At 34.3% G+C, this 24,428-nt stretch overlaps 1 long non-coding RNA gene across 1 annotated transcript in view; it reads left to right on the top strand.

Annotated features, from left to right (window-relative positions):
* Window positions 1-24,428, top strand: part of LOC124362554 — a 257,948-nt gene that overhangs the window by 145,381 nt on the left and 88,139 nt on the right. The gene's annotated exons all lie outside the window — the stretch shown is intronic.

The following is a 24,428-nucleotide window of genomic DNA, read 5'->3' as shown; positions in this document are numbered from 1 at the left end:
TGTAAGCGATGGTGCCCGATGACTGTAAATAATACTATATACAGCTTAGTTTATCTGCTTTACTGTCAACAGTGACGCGGTGGCGATTCCATGTATTGATTGATTGTGGCTAACAATCCATTGTCTCACTGTACAATACAGTGGCTGATGTATCGCACAGTAATCATACATCAGTGATACAGTGATACAATGCCAGTATTAACTGAATATAATAGGCGTATTGGTTCAGCGCCCACGCACAGCTACTCTCAACACTGCTATTATTTTCTTTAGGTGAATGTCTGAAGTTTTTAGGAACGGTATTTATAATGTATGCACCCCTTATCAGTATTAGAGCCACGTCTGGTTTTTATGTTCCCAAAAGTAAGTTCTCAATATCCACAAGGTAGGAATACGCCACATAACGTGTCGCGTAGCAGACTCGCTGAATTTGTATGCAAACTTTAAGTCTACAGTTCATTTCATTATTTAAATTTGTTACGGACACGGATATATAGGAAATCGTATAGAAAATATATGTTTGTATCCCTCAGTAAACAACAACGAAGATTGCATTAAGATCATTTTAAAATACCTTATGGTTGTATTCTATTTATTCACAAATTAATTAATTGAGTTATTATTTCATTGTCATTACGACTACTCATAAGACTGATGTACAAATGTACGCTTACGCTCATTCAAATCCTGTGGAGAGACGTGCCCTATCATCGAACTCGATATTAACGATATAAAAATGAAGTTCACAATTTCAAGTCTATAGGTTAGTTCGTTATCGACATATCGTGCGGAAGACAGACTAATAGACAAACAGAAATCAAAATTTCCCATCCATTCAAAATGTAGGCTTCGCTAACACCCAGCCAATAACAAAAGAAATTATGTGTATAAATAACTTACAGTGTGTCCCATACAATTTAAAATGTCTATCTGTTTGTTAAGTTAATCAAAAATTAATCCGTAGGTTTTTTATCCTGTGTTGGTAGAATTTATCAACATACATTAGAAAATGTTTTTGCCTCAATAGGAATAGCGCTACGCGAATAATTCATAGTTCAATGAGTATTACAAAATATATCGACCACGTGTGTTCAAATGTACACCCACATTTCTGTATTTTGCTGAATTTTAAAGAGGAATTTGTGTATTTGTGGTCAAGGTCCAGTCGAATGTCCTCGCCACAGCGTGCAACACTATAACAGTTACACATGTTATACTGGAGCAGAACATGTTATCCGAGTGGATATTGATTTGCGGCCAGCAGGTCGAGTCTCCAGACGACCCCTGAATACAGTGTCCGATATCCTGATGATATATGTTCTGATTAGTATGCACTAAACTGGGTCAGTTACGATAAGTCCTGAAATAATATCATAATATGGGAGTCGTTCGGGATCATAATTATTATATCTTTAATTGTTTTGTCAGATCCTACGACTATTTAGACATAAACTTTCCGAAGTTGTTATCCATATCCCTGAATATCGACGACCCGGTATTGTCTCCTGATCGTATCAGTTATCATAATTCGTGAAACGACACATAACAGAAAATTTATCCGTGCTCATATTTTCGCTGATAGCTTTTAATGGCTATTAAAACTATTTCGATTAAAAACATTTCCAAATGGTATGCATTAAGACCGCTGAAAATGAGACCGAAATCCTGAGGATATAATCCAGATTAGTGCACACAGATTCACTAACATGACCATAATTCCTGAACTGATATATATTGTGTGGATTACCCCTGATCAATTTATAGCTAATTGTTTTATCAGATACTACACATATTTAGGTTTATATGTTTCCAATGTTATTAATATACCCTTCAATAAAGTGACTGTCATTCAGGGTATAGTGTATATACTATTGCGTACTAATTTGAAGAAAATTATCGTAATTACCGAACCGGTATAATACTATGCGCTCGTAATTTTATTATATTTAATTGTTTCATTAGTTCCTCAAACTATTTGATATATATATATATATATATATATATATTATAGTTTATTTATATATGTAAATTTGTATCTGATATCCGAGGATACAGGACTTGTAGTTCATAAGGATATATCTCCTGACTACTAGGCATTTATTCGAAGTCAATTAATTATCATAAGTCTGAACTGGTACGAAAGCTATCTGATCTTAAAAGCTATACAACTCTACTATGTTTCAAAAGTTATATTTTTTTTTTTGTTACAGAGAATATACGAATTGATTATATCTGTGAATTATATTTTAATAATTGAATGTAATACGTTATTTATTAGGCTATATAATACATGTAGTTACATATTAACAAACTAAATAAATATGTTTTGGTGTCATGGATATATAACTTCAGTCCGTTAGTACATAGGTCCTTTTGTACAGAAAAATTGTATAACTTTTATAATTCACCAGCCAATGTTATGAAAAGAGCAGAGCTGAACTTTAGCAGTGTTTCCCCAGTGCTATAAACGCGTAGGATAGCGATAATCTTGTCATAACCGAGATAGCCTTATCAAACTGTGTTCAACCTTGGAATTACTATCTCGGATAATATTTTTAGTTGGTGTACCCATTTTCTGCTGCATTTAATTTTAAATTGTGTTCTTTGTGGTGGAAGAGTTTTTTCTTTACTAAATTTGGATTGCCGACACCTTAATAGTACAGTTTTTTTTAAATTTCAATACTTTCATTGTAAATTACATTTAAAATTACATAATTTATAAAATCAGTGTTATGTTTCCTGAACGTACTTAACGCATTGAAATGCTATTCCGGTAAAGTGACATAGTCTTGTGTCGCCATCGCGCTAAATGAAGACTGACAGACGGGCTCCATATGAATGCCAATGTCGATGGTGATTCCTCTCTCGGAGACAACTCTGCCAGCAGAAGGTCAGCGTTAAGCTGAAGTGACATTTAATGGACTGGCCAGGCGGAACTCAACAATAATCTCGTGTAATTGAGAGCATTTCTTGGTTGCTATGGTAACCGCATTATTGAGTCGTGGGAAGGGAGTGGGGCCGGCGCGGCAGTGGGTTGCGAGCGCTCGGGCAGTACACATCGCGCGTACACTCTTCTGCTCCTCAGCATTCTCCTCTCATTCAGGTAATCCTTGACTTAGCTTTATATCGTCTGCTCTACAGTTACTCGTACAGCCATCGCTGGTATTGATATTCCATGAGTGGTCCAACCCTGCTAAGAGCAGGCTAACCTAGATCTGCTTAACATATTTTAGACGTATACTCGTTCATGGTTAGTTGTGGGCGGTTCAGATTACTGTACTTTTCTTTGGAATCCCTTTACCACTATGGAATGAAATACCACCATTAGCTTTTACCGAATTTAATACGGCATTTTATCTGAAAAGTTCATTACGAATTATACAAAATACATTACAACTCTAAAAAAATGGTATTTAAATATTAATAGTATGAATCTCTGACAAACTTCTTTGTCAAAATGTAGTCTGTCTTTTTAGTTTTAATTGGAAATGTTATAAAGTACAGTGCAGTTATAAAGTACTTGTCGAAACTTAAATGGAGAATCTCCTACGAAAGTAAAGACGTTCTAATGATAAAAACCCATATAGTTTTTTTATTATTTAAAATAAATTCTCACTATACATATATACATGTAGTCAATTATTAAACTGAGATAATTTCGTAATTTTGCTACATGCTTTTAATTTTTAGTTCATATTCTCACACTTTGTGCAGATTAATAAAATATAATTTTAGGAAATACTATGTCTATTCGTTAGTCTTATAATAGCAACATAAACCACATTTAATACCTTTAACGCGTATGCCAAGTTAAGCTAAATGCTACACTGAACTTGCCATTAAATGATCCAGCTTACACAGTGACTCAGTGCTTTATTAGCACTGCTAGGTTGGTGTGAGGTAGATTGCTGTTATTAAGCAGCACCTATAACTCGTGTGTCAGGTTAAGCGTACAGCGAACGTACCATTGAATGTTCTAGTCTACCCAGACAGTGACTGAATGCTTTAATAACAAAGCCAGGCAGTTTGGAGGAACATTGCTGTTATTAAGCAGAACCTATATCTCGTGTGTCAGGTTAAGCGAAATTCTACAGTGAACTTGCCACTGAATGATCCAATCTAGGCAGTGACTCAGTGCTATATTACCTCAGCCAGTCGAGTGTGATATTGATTGCTGTTATAATCTCCATCTATAACTCGTATGTCAGGCTAAGCGAAATTCTATTGCGAACTTGCCATGTAATGAACCAGCATGAGCAGTGACTCAGTGCTATAATACCTCGGCCAGTAATGTGTGAGATATATTGCTGTTATTAAGCAGTAACCATAACTTGTGTATCAGGTTATGCGAAATGCTACAGTGAACTTGCCACTTAATGATTCAATCTAGGCAGTGACTCAGTGCTATATTACCTCAGCCAGTAAGGCGTGAGATAGATTGCTGTTATTAAGCAGTAACCATAACTTGTGTATCAGGTTATGCGAAATGCTACAGTGAACTTGCCACTTAATGATTCAATCTAGGCAGTGACTCAGTGCTATATTACCTCAGCCAGTAAGGCGTGAGATAGATTGCTGTTATTAAGCAGTAACCATAACTTGTGTATCAGGTTATGCGAAATGCTACAGTGAACTTGCCACTTAATGATTCAATCTAGGCAGTGACTCAGTGCTATATTACCTCAGCCAGTAAGGTGTGAGATAGATTGCTGTTATTAAGCAGTAACTATAACTCGTGTATCAGGTTATGCGAAATGCTACAGTGAACTTGCCACTTAATGATTCAATCTAGGCAGTGACTCAGTGCTATATTACCTCAGCCAGTCGAGCGTGATGTAGATTGCTGTTATTAAAGCAGTAACCATAACTTGTGTATCAGGTTATGCGAAATGCTACAGTGAACTTGCTACTTAATGATTCAATCTAGGCAGTGACTCGGTGCTATATTACCTCAGCCAGTAAGGTGTGAGATATATTGCTGTTATTAAGCAGTAACTATAACTCGTGTATCAGGTTATGCGAAATGCTACAGTGAACTTGCCACTTAATGATTCAATCTAGGCAGTGACTCAGTGCTATATTACCTCAGCCAGTCGAGTGTGATGTAGATTGCTGTTATAAAGCTGTATCTGTAACTCGTATGTCAGGTTAAGCGAAATTCTATAGCGAACTTCGTCATTTAATGAACCAGCCTGGTCAGTGACTCAGTGCTATATTACTTCAGCCAGGAAGGCGTGAGATAGATTGCTGTTATTAAGCAGTAACTATAACTCGTTGTGTCAGGTTATGCGAAATGCTACAGTGAACTTGCCACTGAATGATCCAATCTAGGCAGTGACTCAGTGCCATATTACCTCAGCCAGTCGAGTGTGATGTAGATTGCTGTTATAAACTGTATCTATAACTCGTATGTTACGTTAAGCGAAATTCTATTGCGAACTTGTCATTTAATGAACCAACCTGTGCAGTGACTCAGTGCTATATTACCTCAGCCAGTAAGTTGTGGGATAGATTGCTGGTATTATGCAGTAAATATAACTAGTCTGTCAGGTTAAGCGAAATGCTACAGCGAACTTGCTATTGTATGATCCTGCCTAGACAGTGGCAGTACTATATCAGCTCTACCAGGCAGGCGTGACGTAGATTGCTATTATTAAGCAGTACCTGTAACGCGTGTGTCAAGTTAAGCGATTAACTATGGTTAATAACACGCCAGGCGTCGCGGGGCGGCGCTGTGGAGCGTCTGTGGATACAAAAGTTCGGGGTTGAAGGGTACACCCCGCCTGCTTGCACCCCTACAGCTTTACTTGAACATCTACAGCGGCTCATAACTGTGGTAGCCGACGCAGCGTTTACCCTGTCGATTATTGGCATACCTTCCGTTCCACAACTGAACACTTTGTTGTCTTTCGACTGTAGTAAATGTGTTTCATTAATAAAGCAGCCTTAGTCTATTGATAAAAGTCTCTTAATAATTTGCCAATAAACAAATTAATCATTTACTTGTTACGTAATTAATGAGCTCCTCTCGTCGCTGTCAATTAATAATTAGTGAGTCCGGCTCGTCTAATCCATTAATATTGTTTATATATATATATAAAACATATATATTATATATATATATATATATATATATATATATATATGTTAAAAATTACGTATAATATCATGGTGTAGTTATTTCGTTTTGAGTTTAGTGCAAAGAAATGTGACCTGATATATGTGAATGTTAAGTAAAAAGTTTAATATCTGTAGTAACATTTTTAGTTACGACCCATATTTTGAGTTGGCCATATGCAATGACAGTAAGTAATTAAGTTTTACATATACACGAAGAGAATGTAGCGATTACCCACGTTTTAGTAACTGAAAATCGATAAAGATAAAAATGTATTAATTTTAATTTATTGTGTACTTTGCGTAATTTATAATACGTGCCTAAGTGATAAGTGGAGCATCATTGCTATAGTTACATAAGTCATTATATAAGTTATATTGTGAAATGTTCACTTTTATGCTTCCTCACTGTTGATGTATTTATTGTTCTAATGTCCGGAGGGAATTGTCTTTTAAGTTTTTGCATTGTGTGTGTGGTTTAATTACCTCTATTGTCAGTCGTGTATTTCTATTGATGTTCTGGCCTGTAATTTCCGTTAAGTATGTTTTAGTTTGTTAATTCATAATATATGCATAATATATTTTAGACGGTACTGTGCCTATATAGGCACTTACATGCGAGTTTGTATTATCTGGAGAGGGAAAGGTGGTATGCCTAAACATATAACTAGGCCTAATTCTTGTCATACACTCAGTTCATTACCAGATGTTTCAGATGAAAAAGTTACAAGATGGGTTTCAAATAATAAACTTCAAATATGGTCTAGTATATCTTTTATAGCACAGGCAATGTAAAAATAGTAATAAACGTTGAGATACTAAACATGTATCATTGAAAATTGCAATGAACAGGGTTCTTACGTGGCTAAACTATAAATTAATCATTCTGACGGTCTCACTACGGGCAAATAACGGTATTCAAATAATATTACTCTTTCCTTGAAGCTAGACAGTTTTTCATATTAATATTTGATCTGTTATAGAAAAAAAACTCGTTGTATTAGAAACAATGGAAAAGGAAAACTAATAAAACATTTTAAAAATGGAAATAATGATGATTGAAAGTGAGCTCTTAAGTGTTTATTTATTTTATATTATTAATAGCCCACAATATGGTCGAAGCAATGAGGGAGGTCTAGATAGTTGGTGTGTACTTACCAATTATATCTCTACATTAGGATAATTTGCAACATTACCAGGAGTAATAATGGGAATATTTAAATCAATTTTCTTGGATCGGTAACTTTTTTTTACAAGGTGCTACACAAAAAATCCAGTCAGTGTAACATTGGAAGAGTCCAGTTCCCAAATTATAATTCCTTTAAACTATTAATCTTAAATCTTAGTATTTATATAAGAGTAGCCAATTTCAAGTGCGAGTAGATAAGCATGTAATGTGTTAAAAAGCATGGAATTGATCCAGGGCTAGGCCCTACATCAGAAATCTTATGATATCAAAAGTTGATTCAGTATTAGATGAGGAGCTAAAGAATTGTGAAACTTGACTTTAGAATGATTCTGGCATGTTCACAAAGAAAAGTAATTGCAAAAAATCCTGAACTTTCGATTTTTTTCTATTTTTAAGAACATTCCTTACACACTAGTTAGCATCGAGCCGGATAATTTACACGCGGTAATTTGTTACAAAGATACTGGATAACTTGGAACTTTATTTTTATCAATATAATTTTATCGATTATTGTAAAAAGCGAAGTATATAAAAATTGTAAAATTATAGTAGTAAATTAAAATTATATTATACTACTGCGTTATATTAGAAAATATCCCTGGACAGTGCTGACAAATATTCTTTTAAATATACATAATGTAATGTAGATCCTTGAGCTAACTTTTTATTTCCATGTTCACTGTTAAATTGTTCATTTTTTTCCTCCCCAAGAACTGGAACGATGGCCACACCTACATTTTTGAGCACAGAAGAAGCATTGCTCTCAGCTGAAGTTGTGGTATTAGAGACAACACGCATCACTGGGGATCCTGTAATTGTGTTTTGTCGTGCACAAAAGGGAATAAATGGCAACACTAAACTGATTTGCGGCGGAAACGCCCCAACCGTTTCGTTTGAAAATAACCTGATGCCTGTAAGCAGAACTGAAAGTAACAGACGTTGACTAGAAATCATTTATGAGCGCCAAAATACTCTACCTTTAGAACTTTGAATATTCATTCAATACCTAATCCAACTTATACTTTTTTCACATGTTCTGAAAGGTTTTTCTCCGTAATGCCAGATCTACACAAAAATTTCACACGTATATTTTGAAAATAATATATAGCGTAGAAAGAAATGTTAACACGTAATGAATAGCAGAAATTGGAAATCTTAATAGGCTGTTCTTTAAAGTGAACTTTTTGAGACGCACTCTTCAAAGATGCGTTTTTACATAAAATTCGGCATAACAAACAATAGTCCATTACAAATTCAAAACATGCATATGCTTTGTAAACTTAACTTACAAGGTAAGTATAAAAAGGTATGTATGTACTCCTGCATAATTAAATATTCTTAAAATATTTATTCTCAGCAATTAGGTCATACGTAAGGGTTTACTCGTTACGTATGTCAGTGCAGTCCGTGTTAAATCAAATTGGACTCTTCTAGATTATAAATTAAATTGGTTATATAACGTTTGAATGTTTTTTGCTTCCCGAAACCCACATTTTCGGGAAGAATAATAGTTTTTAACAACCCAATCATATACATGGCGTGACTGTAGTTTTTTTATAAAAGGTGCTAAAAGCTAAAGGCTTCAAAATAATTCTGTCCGAAGTAACGATAAATTGAGAGTTTTGTCTTTAAACTGAATCCGTTTGTAAAAAAGTCTAATTCTCATTTCCTTAGTTTACTCTTTAAAAAAAATTTCTTTATGTGTTATTATGGGATGGGTCATACTATTAAACATTCTATTTTACCCTCATTAAGGGTCTATGTCATTCTATTTTACCCCCCCCCCCCCGACAATATTTAGCTTTAGACTGTAGAATAAATACCCTTAAGGTATTTTACCCCCATTTAGGGGAAGAAAGAAGCCATGTTAAAATTAAATGACATCATTAAATGTATGTCACTAAAAATCCCTTAAGGGTATTTATTCTACAGTCTAAAGCTAAATATTGTCGGGGGGGGGGGGCAATATTGAAACACTCAGTATATTGTAAGGGTTACAAATATGTGTTTAAACAAAACTGAATTGTTTTTTTGTAAATTCCCTAGATTTAAAAAGGATTCTCGAATATTAAATTACTGAGAATTATGTATATACTACCTACAGTTGTTATTTCAGCAAAGGGCAGACGCTTAACAAATAACTGTAACAATAGTTCTAAGAACTAAATACACAAAGCTTCATTTAACCAATAATCGGTATTGACTGCTCCGCAAATTGTCGAGTGCATTCAAGCTTAACCATCATTACTTACCATTAATAACGGGGGTTTTCAGTAACTTAAGAAATTATAAGTCAATAAGAAGTAAGAATATAATTTTATGTTTATGTACAGCTTAAGAGAGTAAAGATTAAGCGAAGGGGTAACGATGAATCATAACTGTCTAGATCTGTAGGTTACTGAAACTGATACCGGTGTTTACAAATAATTAAGTTTCTTGGTTAAAATTATAAATTATAAAATGCTTAAATACTTCAAGAGATAAATAACTAAGTGATATAGCGTCTAAACATATGCAACTTAAACATGTTGACGAGATAATATGAAAGCGTGCGTGTCTACCATTCCAATATAAACAATGAATAAACATCCGAAAATACCCAATTTTTTCTACTGTGGCTATCTATTTTCAGACCAAAAATACAACTTATAAAAAAAGGTGGCAGACAAGAATGTCCGAGGGTTTTTCGTGTACAGTGCGTACTTGAGACACAATTTTTAATATCGGTCGTTCTAGTAGACAAAGTTATGTGTATATAAATATGTAAATTATGATATATAATTTTAAAGTGGATACAATACACTGATTAAGTGTATTTTTATCCCAAAATGAAATTAGAATTGCTATTAACTTTCCTCGATAATTCATTCAGACACTAAGAATAGTATGAATATCGTCATAAACAACTGTAATTAAACACTCTAAATAAAGCTAAATGGATAGAATGGAAAGAATCCTAACCATCTCATGGGTGGCCTGCAAAACGAGAATGTCATACCAATTACTACAATGAAACGATTGCAAAAGAATGCTTGTCAATTGTTTGACACATCTTTTAGTTTGATTACGTCACAGACAAATCAGTTAAGAGCAATTATGTCAGAATCTGAACAAAAACAGATTTTGAGCTGACGTTTCGTCGGCAATGATGAACGACTGATAGCGGCGTACAATACAGCATTGCGCAACACCGACTCGTCTGTCTGTCCGTCCGGCTGTCTCTCTCTGTCGGAAAGGAGCATTTTTCATCCGACGCTTGAGTAAATAAGCTTTTTAATAAGCATGACGAATGTGGACATGGCGTTTCCTTCTTTCGACATAAATTGCTGGAGCAGGAGCCGGAGATGGCAGTCTACCGCCGTTTTTCTGCGGTACTCTCGCGCAGCGCTCGCTGTGTAAAAAGCCTCGTTGAACTTTGCTCCGGTAACAGGATGACTAATTGCGTGACGTCACTGGGCCTTGCCTCACTCGCTGGCCCGCGAGCCATCAATCATTGGCTATCTTTGGCGCACTCCTCCCCCCACTGCTGATTGCGCGTGCATGCGTCAAATTTAATTACTCTCTTTTTTCCTCTATGCTGTGTATATTGTAAAAGTGTATATTATAAAAGAAAAAATTTCGATTTAAATGTTGGATTAAAGTTTTAATGCCTAGTCACTAACCGACAATGAAATAATTATAAATTGAAAATTATGTTTCACCCGTTTGTTTTAAATGTATTTAGGAGAGAAATGATTATGTGCGTATTAATGTTATACAACAATTTTCATTTATCAAGTCAAACAATCGTTGTTTAATTTGAATTATTATCTAGCAGTTACACGTAATTTGGTAGGTTTTGCACGTGTATGAGCATTTCTGGTTTAGGTGAATTATATTTCCGATGCCAATGTTGAGCTTGCCTTGTTGATCAAGGAAATATCTTTAAAAAAGTGTATATGTATGGCTATTGTAATTTACTCCTGTCTGTAATTTAATTTTTCGTGTCATAGTTGATTTTCCCTTGTTTCCCCGTTAAAAAATGTACATAAAGAGGTCCGAGAAGCCTACTTCGGTCATAAGACAACTAAGATAGGTATCTCGATAAAGTCTTTGCTCTTTACAACGATTTCTGGAAAAGTTAAAACAAGAAGTTTTGTTACCGTCAACCATGTTTCAATCCATTGTGACTTTCATGCCTCTATGCCTTTAAGACTATAAACTTAAACAAATTTAAATTTTAAGCCAAATTACTTTAAAATATGCTGTTATAAAACAATGTTTACACAGAATAGTTATTTACATTATTAGGCTTTTTCAAATAATTTGTTTACTCGAAGCAACTTTAGATCAAAATGAGATTTTTCACAATTTTAGAGATCAATGAGACGTGGCCCGTTAACATTTTCGAAATAGGAACATGCCTCTATGTTAACCAGAGACTAACGGAACTTAACGGACTAAGAACGTTCATGTGAAATTCCAGTAAACTCGGTTTAGCAATCCTTACTTGTGCTTTATTAAATAAAACACACACGTACACAGATAGGTACCATTAGATTTTTATATAATATATAAAAATTATATTTTATATATTATAAAATATTTTTAGTATAGATATAGGTAAAGAGGATTTTCTATAACACGTTATTTCTTTAATTTTGGTTGGTATTAAGAATATGTATATCTCTGATTTGAAGTCTGATAATGTTTGAATAGATCTTTGGCACCACTTAAACCTCTGTTGTATCTTTTTTTTTTCAAAAATAGAGAATAAGATTTAGAGACAGACTTTTTGAATTTGTATGTTTTAAAGAGTATCTTCATGAGAAAACAGAGATGAGGTAAAAAACCTTTGCAATTCCAAAAATTTGTTAAGAGTAGGGCCAAATTAGGAGTGATGCGTAGTCAAAGTAAGTCGTTTACAAAAGAGGGTGTGGAACAAAGCACGTGTAAGGATAGTCTACTGTGAAACACGAACCTACCCGCCTCGCCTAACAACGCACACTGTTGCCAACCTTCCCGTGAGTACGCTAACTGCTATATTTCCTCCCTTAAAATATGCCCCTCTTAACTCCATTCTCACTCGACGTGTTTGCCGAAAATAATATCCTTTCCTGTAAGATCCTTTTCTTGAAGAAAAATTCTCAAGTGCCAAACGACGTTACGTGCTATTTATACTGACTTGAAAGGTGGTGACAACATCTGGTGACACTTTCAGACTGTGTTGTATACTTGTTAAACCCTCTAAGTAAGGAAAAATAATAAAAGCCCTTTGAGTTAGTTTATTATCTTAGATATATAGTACATTAAAATTGTGCAATTTTCTAGTGGAGTACTGATTTTCTTCACAGGCCATTTATTAGTATTTATGTAATGAATGTTCAAAGTTCACATATAGCAGTGAAAGATATACACGAATGATTGAGTTAAATCTCATGAAAACTAATAACATCACAAATGTAAAGTATAAGGGGAACTAATAATAAAGTCAGGTGCGTATCAAATTAAAAGTGATCTTATTGAATATATTTCAATTGAGCAAAATACCTTACTTAAATTGAGATCAATCTTCTCTCAAACACTCAAGAGAAAGTGTTTGACAGTTTGACATGAATGGCACTTCACTGTAATGTAATAAAGAAACGTCTTAAAAGTAACAATTTCCATGTTTAATTTAATAATCATTATAATAACAAAGAATACTCTTAAAGAAACTCTAAGCGCTAATCTCGACAACGTTGTACCAAATTCGGACAGTTCTTTTATTTAATATAGTTGAGGTCAAAAAAAGGTTATAAAAAAGAAAAATTTATAAACTTTTTTCTGAAATACCTTTAAATTCGGAAACATTATGACGGTGTTTATGAACCATAATGCAAATTTTACTCACAATAAACAGCTGTTGACTTATTAGCGACGAACCTGTTTATATTAAATTGTTATATCGTGGAAAATGGTAAGTGTTGTTTTATTACCAGTATAATGCAGATAGCGAAATTACACTTACTGAGTAAATCTCACAACATGAAGTAACTTCAACTAGTGTCGAGTAAAAAACAAATGCCAAGTTTTTATAGATGACTATAAATCACTTTTCCTACATTACGCTATCACGCAATAAGCAAGCAGGTATACAATTCCCCTTACTATATACGAGTAATAAGAAGTAATCGTTGCACTTTCACGAGTCCACGCGATGGACGTGACGTTAGGTTGCCTTCACCAAGTTTTGGCAAGGATCGGCCGCTACAGCTGGTTTCCATTGCTCGTATATTTTGGCCAAGTGTATTTCTGGCTTCCAAACCTCGCAGCGTTCTTTTACTTCGTTTCTGTTATCAAAGTGGAGCAATCGTTCAGGCTGCGCGCGTCAGTTCTTCTTTTAGCCCGCCTCGGTCGACTCGCTGTTTACCTTCCCGGCTCTTTGATCCCTATATCTATTACGAATTTACGACAGACCTTTACTGCAAACTTCGACTTCTTTGATTTACTTGATATATTTCTTGATATATACTTAGGATAATATTCAATCCTCATTTTGCATGTAACGCTGAGATAAGATGGTGTAATTTAGATTAAAATATTGTAAAAACTTGGTATTTACGTATATCAGTTTAGACCAAAATGTATTTTAGGTTTACATTATTTTAATGTAACAACATTAACTTGTGATGGCAAATTACAAATTATTTGTATAATACAGTAAATGGTATCACATAATAATATAATAATATATTTGTATATCACACTCAAAGAAGCTGCCGAGATTTGTGAAGTATAAATTTAGGGAGGAAGCAGGTGAAGAGGAATTCGAATTCTACTCCATTAAATCATTGTAATAGCATTTTATAGTAATAGATTGAGTTTCTCTTGGTAAGGAAAAATCGTTGTTTTGGGCATACCAAGATACCAGAGGTCATTATGCTGAATCTTCAACTTGACTCGAAGGACTAGTGTGGTAAGTAATTCAGCCCCAGACTATAAATCCTGTTAAGAAGGACGATTCAGAATGGATATTAGATGTTTTAAATGTTTAATGTACACAAGTTTGAAAACTCAATTAAAAAAGTAAAGAATATTTGAATTAATCTGAAACACCAAACTGTAGAGTTTGTTGGTACAACTATTATTTTACACGAAAATGACTCACTCCTCAAAGTTGCATTCTTCGGTCTATAAATATGTTATAATGATAATGTATGTTTCAAAATAACTAATGTACGATAAGTAACGTAAACGATTTAATATTAGGAATATGTAGTTATGGTAAGCATTAAATTCAGTAATTTGAAGTAATACATTCATAAAAACCTTATAAATTTTTGTATAGGTACTCAGTAGTATCTATGTTTCTAGTATAAGTGTAGGAATGTTTTACTTTCCTTTTTTTATTACGTATGATAGTAAATTCATGCCATGTCACTAAAGGGACTGGTAGTCGTAGGTGATTAATTCCGCCACGTAGCGAGGAGTTCGAGCAGTTTCAGTGGTTTTATGAGTTTGCTGTTTGCCGGAAGGATTCACCCAGAGGTAATCACGACCAACTGAGGGGGTCCATAATCCACCACAGCCGGTCAATAACCCCTCATGGCTGCAATTGTTCTAAACCGCGGGATCCGACCTTTTAGCTTAATTAAGTCAAAAACACTATTCCCACTAGGCCACTAGCGCTAGACAACCGCTCTCATATAGCTCTATAAAGTTTGCTGTGGGGAATATTCTCGGTACGGACGGAATATATTAAAAGGTTTATTTTAAAAGCCAGTTTGATTTCAACGTTTTGTTGGTTTCGAGTCTAATACACCATAATTAACAATAAGTCTCATCAGTAAAATATACGGTTTTATATTTAAATAAGTATTATACGTACCATTATTCGATGCTAGGAAGAATAAATGCAATAATTAGGAAGTGTATATGACTCTTGAAAACAATTTTAAGAACTGGTAACTTCAACCTAAGTGCTGAATAAAATACTAAACATATTATATCATGAAGACTTAGTCGTGATTCTCCGTAAACCAAATCTGCGATATTTTATATAAGCATAAGCATTAACGTACATTTACAATCACATTTTTAAACTGTGCAGTGTATTTAATGTAAAGTAAAATTTGTATCAGCATTAATACTACATCATTAAAGTTAACAACTCGTTTGTGCTGAAATAAGTGTTTAATAATTAATAAGTATTCTCCTTTCTTTCGCTTCTTTATGTTTAATAATGAGAAGACTGAGCGTTGTACTTGCCCAAAGTATAAACATATTGAGGCATTCGAAGTTATTACTGAATGTATACTTGTACAATTCAGCCAAAACAATTTTACATTTTGGTTTTCTAACGATTCTAAATTCTTAAACGCAAATCTTAATACAAATAAAATTCCGTAACAAGAGTATCCAAGCAATAGGTTTTATTAAGATTAGTACTATTGGATTAGTATTTATAAGAAGTTACCATGAGTAGGCTACCAATGTAAATTTAAGTACAATTAATATTAGTAACGATCACTTTTACTTTAGATGGAGAAATTTACTAGTGTTTCCTTTAATGTTTTGCTTCGTTTCTAATTCACTTTACTAGGAACTTTGTTGTATAACCATACTAATATTGAAGTTAGTATTATTTTATTAAAATTATTAGTACTTAGTTTTTGTACTAATATTAGTAGTATTATTTTATTATAATTATTAGTATTTAGTATTATGATCACCTTTACTATTGTAAAGTTGCTATTGTTCCCATTAATGTTTTACTCCGTTTCCAATAAAAGTGTAGCGATACGACACCGAACGTTTGTGCAGCAGGGTGCGAGGCTAGGTGTGGGTGTGGGATGGGCGCAGCACCGCAGTGGGCAATATATGAGGGTGGAAAGTATGAAGCTCAATAAGTTGGCGGCAAGTAAAAGGACGCGGTAAAGAATGGATCGCGACATTTATTTGAATAGTTTGGCAAGCGCCGCCCGATATCACCGCGCCGCAGTCCCGCTGAGGCCCGTGAACACTTGTTTGGAGCGATTTAGCGTTTAATTGCTTGTGCGAGACATCGCCTATTTGGCCCTCCTTCTTTGCGCCGCGCGTCTTCTTTTTATCCTCGTAGGCCCCTCCACCACTGTCATTTATGTGTGAGCCCGCGACCGCACGTACAAATGCGTTGCCACTTACACAGAATTGTTTCTCGCTCCTCTGTACGATTTGAAATTAATTCAAATGGTAAGGGAACATAACGGTTCGTTTGTCTAAATTTAAGTACGCCATTCGACGTAATAACTATAAAACGTAAGTCATTCCATAACCGTACTGCAGGTGTGTTCAGATTACCCCGGCCTTAAGCAGTCATTACGCTGGACGATGGACCGTAACATTGCGTCTACACTGTCCATTCCCTTATTGGATTTATAATAGCATTTTATCTTTATCACTTGCCTTAGTGATTAACACTTACGTATAATTTTTTTAATTAAAAACTTCTTACACATATTTTATAGTTATTGTCGTTTCAAAAAGTTAGCCCGATTTGTATTTAATTAAAGCTGAGTGAAGGTAACAGGATTTTTTGGGCGTTTACCACTTTTGCGTAAAAAAATTAAAATTACTTTTCTAGGTCAGTTCTGTGATTCCTCAAAGTAGGTTGTGTGAAGTTAAGTGATTGGTTTTTCCGCGTAGACACGTGTAACCGTTTTCCTCATTTAAGTTTTAAATAATAAGTTGTATTGAGAGCATATTAAAGATATAGTGTGAACGCAGGTAACATCCAAAAAGCGCTGTTATGATTAACACTTACAGGCAAACATTTTTTTAAACAAAATAAATAGTCCAAGAGTCTGGAGTCAAAGTCTAGATAACTTGGGGTTTTCTTGAAAGTTGTAGAATTTTATAGGATTTAGAGGAATTTCCAATAAGAAAGAAATTGATCGTCAGACGTGCTAGTTTTGTAGAGATGAAAAGGGTGGCTACCGAAAAGGTTGAAATACATTAAACATTGATTTTTTCAAATAATATTTTCTTTACAATCACACACTCAAAACCAATCTTGAAACAAGTAAATGATATTAAATCAGCATCAGATAACCTTATACAGACCAACTATTTGGCTGAAAGTGGTGACTTTCAGTCTATTTATTCAGTTGATTGACGATCATATAATCATTAATTATGCGTTTAACGGTCGAATTTACTGTATCAAGCTAAAACATTTTATCCGACATTAAAATTATCGTTTGATATTTTCACCCTTTTGATACATCTCATTTAACCTCCATTAAAACTAGTGTGGCTGACAATGAATTTCTTTCATATTTCAGAATAATTTCGGATATTTCTTCTATCGATTTATAGAAAAATTCGTTTGTCCTTTCTACAAGGCACAATAGCTCTTGACTCCTATACTAAAAGCTAACTGTTCAAATAATTCGCCTTTTAAGTAAAAACTGTTAAACGTTAGTTCAGATTCAATGGCAGTGTTGATGAAGGAATTTTTGAATTTACTAAATTACTTCGGTTTCTTTTTTATTTTTAATCGAGGCGAATAACTGAATTATGATAATAGTCCATCTTTATTTATAAACATAGTGAAGTAAGCGAACGTGATATAAACCATTGAGAGAAAATAAAAATAGCAAAACACGATTTATATAAATATGAGCATAAATGCTATATTAATTTGTGTAAGGTGTCTTTGAGAGCATTTAATGAGCCTTGCAGGAGCCGGAAGGATGGGGGAGGACGGTCCCGTCATAAATAGTGGCAGGGTAACGACTAACCTTTGCTATAGCTGATCCCACTGAAAGGTTAATCGCTGCTGCTAAAGAGGTTAATTTGGCTGTCTTGTAGGACCTTTGTCTTGCGAGGCCGTTGCCTTGTATCGGGTGGCGCCACCTTTCCCTCTTAGTCTTACATATCTCCGCGGGCTATTATATTTTTCAATTTTAAAGCGTTATGTATGTTAATACCTTTAGGAGCTTGACTGTGTTCGGTTTAGTTAACTTTTTTCTAGAATTTAATAGGGGACTGTCACTTCTTTAATAAATCGTAAATAAACTGTTCACGGAACAAATTATAGAGTTGAAAAACGTCACCGCTCTTAGATGTGACAATGAGAGTTGAAGACTAATCAGTTTATTATGTATTTTTTCCTTCAGTAATACACTTCTTAAGGTTTTACAGCATTCAGGCGTAATAGCAACATAGTTCCATGCACTTGTGTTAATCAGTTGGTTAGTTTGTTGGTCAACTTGTTATTAACATATTATGTAACCTTTTTGGATGTGTATTAGCACCAATCTCTCCTCCGTATCTAGTGTATGGCAAATGTTCCGTTTTTACGTCCATGGTTATACACTATTTTCCGAAGGCTTTCTTGATTTTGTAGTCGAGTATTCGAAATTAGAAAATGTATACCGTACTTACAGAAAAATGTTTTACTCTTAACAAAAATAAACTCGGTATTTAAAAAAGAATAAGATCGAATTAAATGTGGACCTCATGTTCTTAAAGCTTGAAGTTTCTTATGAAGACCCATTTATCTTTTATTTTGGCTGCAACAACAGATAATATATAGCGAAAAGTACGAAACCTTTGTAGCGCATATTGAACAATATAGTTAGTCTCTACTACTCAGATGAGCTGCGGAAGAGCAAGAAGCGGCCACTACCTCGGCTGTAGGACGCCCCATCTCACTATTGTAACCCGTGATAAATTCCTTTCATTCCTCCGCCTGTCGTGTGAAGCCATTGTGTGAATTTCCAATCTCCTAACACCTTTATCGCGAGTGTCTCTGGCTCTTCATAGCTTTATCACCAGTTACTCGCCGGTCACGTGATCAACCTAACTACAGAATATTTACCGACACATATGTTGGCACGAAATAACCGGAAAGTAAAAAAATGTATTGAGTTTATGAAAATCTGTTCAAAGACAAATACTATTCAATATCTCTTCAAGTATAAAACTTGTTTAATAATAAATAAAAAACCTTTCAAAGTACTCACATAATTTAAACATTATGTTTTTAAGTCATTTATGCTCACTGTTCATATTTTGGAACTACCTGATCACCCAGGGTATCACCTTGTAATAATAAATTGGTTTCATATCTGTTAATCTTAAGACGTAAAACTGCTTATTATGTAACTGGTCACACTAAAATTAATCAGTTTCAAGCCTACGCTTAGTATGATTTAATTATTAACAAAGTCAACTATTCATTCATTATATATTCGTATATGTGTTTTGTTGTTTTCAAATGCCTTTAATTACACGAATTAGTTAATGTTTTAATTACCTAGTTTCAAATGAAGCAATACTTAAATGTTAATCATCTGAAAATTATGATACTTTTATGAAAAGAAAGGTTTTAACACTGATAACACTAAGGAGGTATTTTTAACAATAACCTGATATCAAATTTTAAGTGATTAACGCGGACTTCGTATACTCTTTACTCTTTGTTGGAAGCAAAGTTTGCCGAAGTTGAGCAGTCGCCGATAAACAACAAACACTGGGAGCATCGCATTGTTCGCCGTAGTCAAATCTGGAAGTTACGACAGGCCGGCTTATGTTACACATTTCTCGCGGTTAACTTCCGTCAAGGGAACATGTTCGCTGTTGGTTTGTCGGGTGAATATCGACGAAAAATGGGTTTAATATACCGCCATGCGCTGATTACAACGTACCAGTGCAGCGCTGACCTAACTGGTAAAAACACGTTTCTTTGTTTCTTTGGTTTGTTTTACGAATTCAAATATGCGCATCGAAATGAGATTTTCTCATCTTATTTATGCAGATCCTATTTGTATAACTATATTATTCGGCTTCAAAAGAGATGCGACTATCAGATTTGTAAAGAAACAAGCACAATTCGTATTCTAATCGTAAACTAAAATGAAAATTTCACGCCAGTATGATGCGCATTTAATGAAAAAAATACATGAAAGTGGCATGAGACGTATTTTTGTTACCAGAAATGAGCATTTATGGTATTTGGAAGACCATTTACAATATTATGGTGTTGTGTATACTGCGTATTTACACAATCGTTATAGCTTATGTGCTCTCATTTATAATAAATTCGAAACCAGTAAAATCACATCATTTCTGGGATGGGAGGGGGCCGAGATACAGCAACTACTTTCAAATATAAACACTATAAAAAATGTTTTAAACTCTATAATTGTATTTTTACGCTTTAACACATCATTTTAGAGGTTTTAGGTGTTTTGGCCGATATACATATTAAATGCTGATCAGATTTGTGTTAGTTGGTTATTTTCTTGTATTTAAGCAATCAAGCATGGCTTTTCATTTTATCATGCATTAAATATACCAGTATTATTTATATCAATATTACATTGTAGTAAGATAAAATTGGACGCTGTGTTTATAAAATGTAACAGTCAATTAGAATAAAATGTGGAACAAAATGTTAAATTTGAATTTGAAATTTGCTAAATATAAGTCCATTCATACAATATCTATTCATCAAAGGGTTTTGTTTTCTTTTGGTTATTAGTTTTGTTATCTCAAAATTCTCTTTGTTAGATTCGTAGTTGGTAATACCGATGTGAGAATTCAGTCTAGGACTATTTAATTCGTCTTACAGAAACCGGCCGATGCTGATCAGTCAATCTGATAACATGTGTATGGTGATGTATACATTTGTGGGATTCAACATCTGATGAAGATTTAATAACTTATGCTTTATAAAATTTATAAAAGCTTGCTCCCTTATTTTAGCTGCTAAGCATCACTTCTTATATTGTATTTAAATGTAAAATTACATTTTGTGAACCTGTAAATCGAATAATGTAAAATTTTTTGCGAGTAGCAATTATTGTGACAGCTACAACTGTGAGTAAATTGAAAAATCTTAATTGATGCATTATTCTGAAAGAACAATTACAAATGTTTAATAACACGCTGTTTATATTCTATCTAGAGAGAATACGTTTTCAGTGTGTGCTCTATGTGTAATAAATACACTTCTATTTATGAAACAAGATCTCAGCGTCATGTCAAGTTGTGAGTTGTGATATAGTTCTATACGATAAGGAACTAAGGAGCTTTATATTCCGCAAAGTACGATACGTGTATAATCATAGCATTTGTGAGCTATTATGAGCTGTAATACTACTTATAAATGTAGGTAAAACCCAGTTAATGTACGAGCCCAGTAATTCCGCAAAGTACGATACGGGTATAATCAAAGCATTTGTGAGCCCAGTAATCCCGCACAGTACGATACGTGTTATCACAGAGTTTTTGAGCTATATGAGCAGTAAAACTAGTTACAAATGTAAGTGAAACCCAGTTAATATACGAGCCCAGTAATTCTGCACAGTACGCTGTGTTATCACAGAGTTTACGAGCTATATGAGCAGTAAAACTAGTTACAAATGTAGGTGAAACCCAGTAAATACACGAGCCCAGTAATTCCGCACAGTACGATACGTGTTATCACAGAGTTTACGAGCTATATGAGCAGTAAAACTAGTTACAAATGTAGGTGAAACCCAGTAAATATACGAGCCCAGTAATTCCGCAGAGTACGATACGTGTTATCACAGAGTTTACGAGCTATATGAGCAGTAAAACTAGTTACAAATGTAGGTGAAACCCAGTAAATATACGAGCCCAGTAATTCCGCACAGTACGATACGTGTTATCACAGAGTTTACGAGCTATATGAGCAGTACAACCAGTTACAAATGTAGGTGAAACCCAGTAAATATACGATCCCAGTAATTCCGCACAGTACGATACGTGTTATCGAGCTATATGAGCAGTAAAACTAGTTACAAATGTAGGTGAAACCCAGTAAATATACGAGCCCAGTAATTCTGCCGAGTAAACTCAAGTTAAATCCATCTGCTCGCAACTGAAAAGTATTCTGGCGCCGGTAAAAGTTGTTACTCAACTTTGAGTTGGACGCCGAGTCGTGAGTCTGTCTATCTTTAGTCGTTTGATGGCCAGGTTTGCAGCTTAGAGTTAAAGGAAAGTTTCTTACTCTCCCCAAGGAAACCAAGTCTGATTTCTCTTGAAAAGATAACGAGTTCTTCCTTGTGTTTCTAATACACTTATTTCATTAAAATATTTAACAACTTTACGCCGAACCCGAAGTGGAATACACTTTCACACTGCGAATGTACCGGCCAGAATCACCAAGGACTGTTTGCCCCACACGACCGTTGTCATTGGTGGAATTTAATTAACAGCAGACATTTTAATGCAAATTCATTATTGATGCAGTTCGTTAGTCGTTGTTGTGGTCCCACGTAATCACTGTCCTGTACAAAAATTGTTTTTAGTGAACGGGAGGAAATATTTATTATTGTCTTTAAACTAATTATGGTTCGTATTGAATTTACATTTATGCATACATTTCATAATAAAATATTAGTTCAGATCTGTTTTTATAATTAAATGGATGTGCAACAACGGATTATTGTCATCGCTTGAATACAACATTTATACGAATATTGTTTCATAGTCAAATTGTCTGTTTTAGAGAGAAATTTAGTTTTATTGATCGTGTTTTGAAATACTATCCTTTTAAGTCTTTGAAATGCAACCAGAAAAGCGTCATGAACATATCTATTGGTAAAACAAATCAAAAAAATTTTATAATTCCTAATCAATAATTCATACGAAATAATGTGTCAACATTGGTATTTATACATCGAGAAAGAAAAGAGCTTAAGCTAATAAAAGTAAAGTATAGAATGTCTATTTTTATTAGGCGACTAAGAAGTCCTCTCTAACACTTAACCTGGGAACTAACGGTTAAAAATGACCTCTGAACCACAAACGTCTGGGCAATCTGGCTGTTTGCTAGGATAAAATCGCTCAGCGGTCTCCCATCTAAGCTGCCGACACGCTGATGTTGCTTGATTCAGTTATCTTTTGATAAGCGCGTTACCCACTACACTGCGCCGTTGTCGCATTGGCTAATCTTGGGAGCTAGAAAATACTTTTGATTTGTATGTTGTTAATTTGTTGATTTAAGTAAATGTTGTACCGAAATTTATGCACAAACGTCTATGTCACACTGCTCGAAAAGAGACGTTAATTCTTCACCAAATTTTTAAAACCATCGCCGAGCTAGGTTATATTTAGTAAAATGAAAGTGTTTAACTCTTTAATTAAAGTAGAATTTATTGTTTACCATAACACGTCACTCATTAAGTGGAGAGAATGATGGTGTATTTTATTGCGTGGATTACAGTTTTACAGAATTGCCAAATTTGGTCACACGTTTTTATCGTGTAGCTGTCGAAAAATATTTATTCACGTTTTTAAATTCAGGGTACCAATTCGAGGAAATCGTGTTTGAAGGCGTGAGCGCCCACCCGTGAATTCTCGAGACCGGGAATTGCCGGCAAAAACGCGCCAGCGGCAAGTTAAGGGGGAAATGTACTAAGTCACGTGCGTTGCAGCTACGTCTATTATAACGATTTGATCAGTTAGCATACATTTGGAAAATGATAGTTTTTCAAAACTGGATAGGTGTAATTGGAAAGTATGTATTCTTGCATAATAATTATACATGATTACTAGAAAAAGCATTATACGTTTTACCCATACGTTCAAAAACACCCTGTGTTTATAATAATGAATGTTTCTCAGTAGCTTTCTCATAGATTGTATTATTTGTTATCTACTACAATTACTACACCTTATTCTGCTGTTATTGTAAATTTATTCCACAACAATTCTACATGTACTTCTAGTAAGGTCTATTTCGTTAAAAAAATATATATATTCAAAAATATCGCGGTTCACGCAACTTTATTCTATGTACTTAATCGCAGCCAAAGTGATACGATTTTTTGTTAGATGATATACACGGAAGAAAAGTTGCTTCGATCCAACCGACGTAGGACACCAAAACTTTTATGATGGATTATTGTAGTTTGTTCTGTTTAGATAATAAATCCTCTCGGTAAAACTGTGGTTCTGGCTAAGTTTTCCTGAACAAATATTGAGGAAGTGCTCTACAATTAAATGGTTAATTATTACCTACTACGGAAATGAGGATCTGTAAATTTAGACTTTAACTAAGTTTTTAAAACTAATATAAAATCCACAATTCTTGTGTTGTAAATCTTCACACATTTTAAAGCAGCTGTGTTTAGAAGACTAGTTT

Source organism: Homalodisca vitripennis, chromosome 5, assembly GCF_021130785.1.
Source record: "Homalodisca vitripennis isolate AUS2020 chromosome 5, UT_GWSS_2.1, whole genome shotgun sequence".
Taxonomy (NCBI): Eukaryota; Metazoa; Arthropoda; class Insecta; order Hemiptera; family Cicadellidae; genus Homalodisca; species Homalodisca vitripennis.
This window is presented reverse-complemented; position numbering and strand designations above follow the sequence as displayed.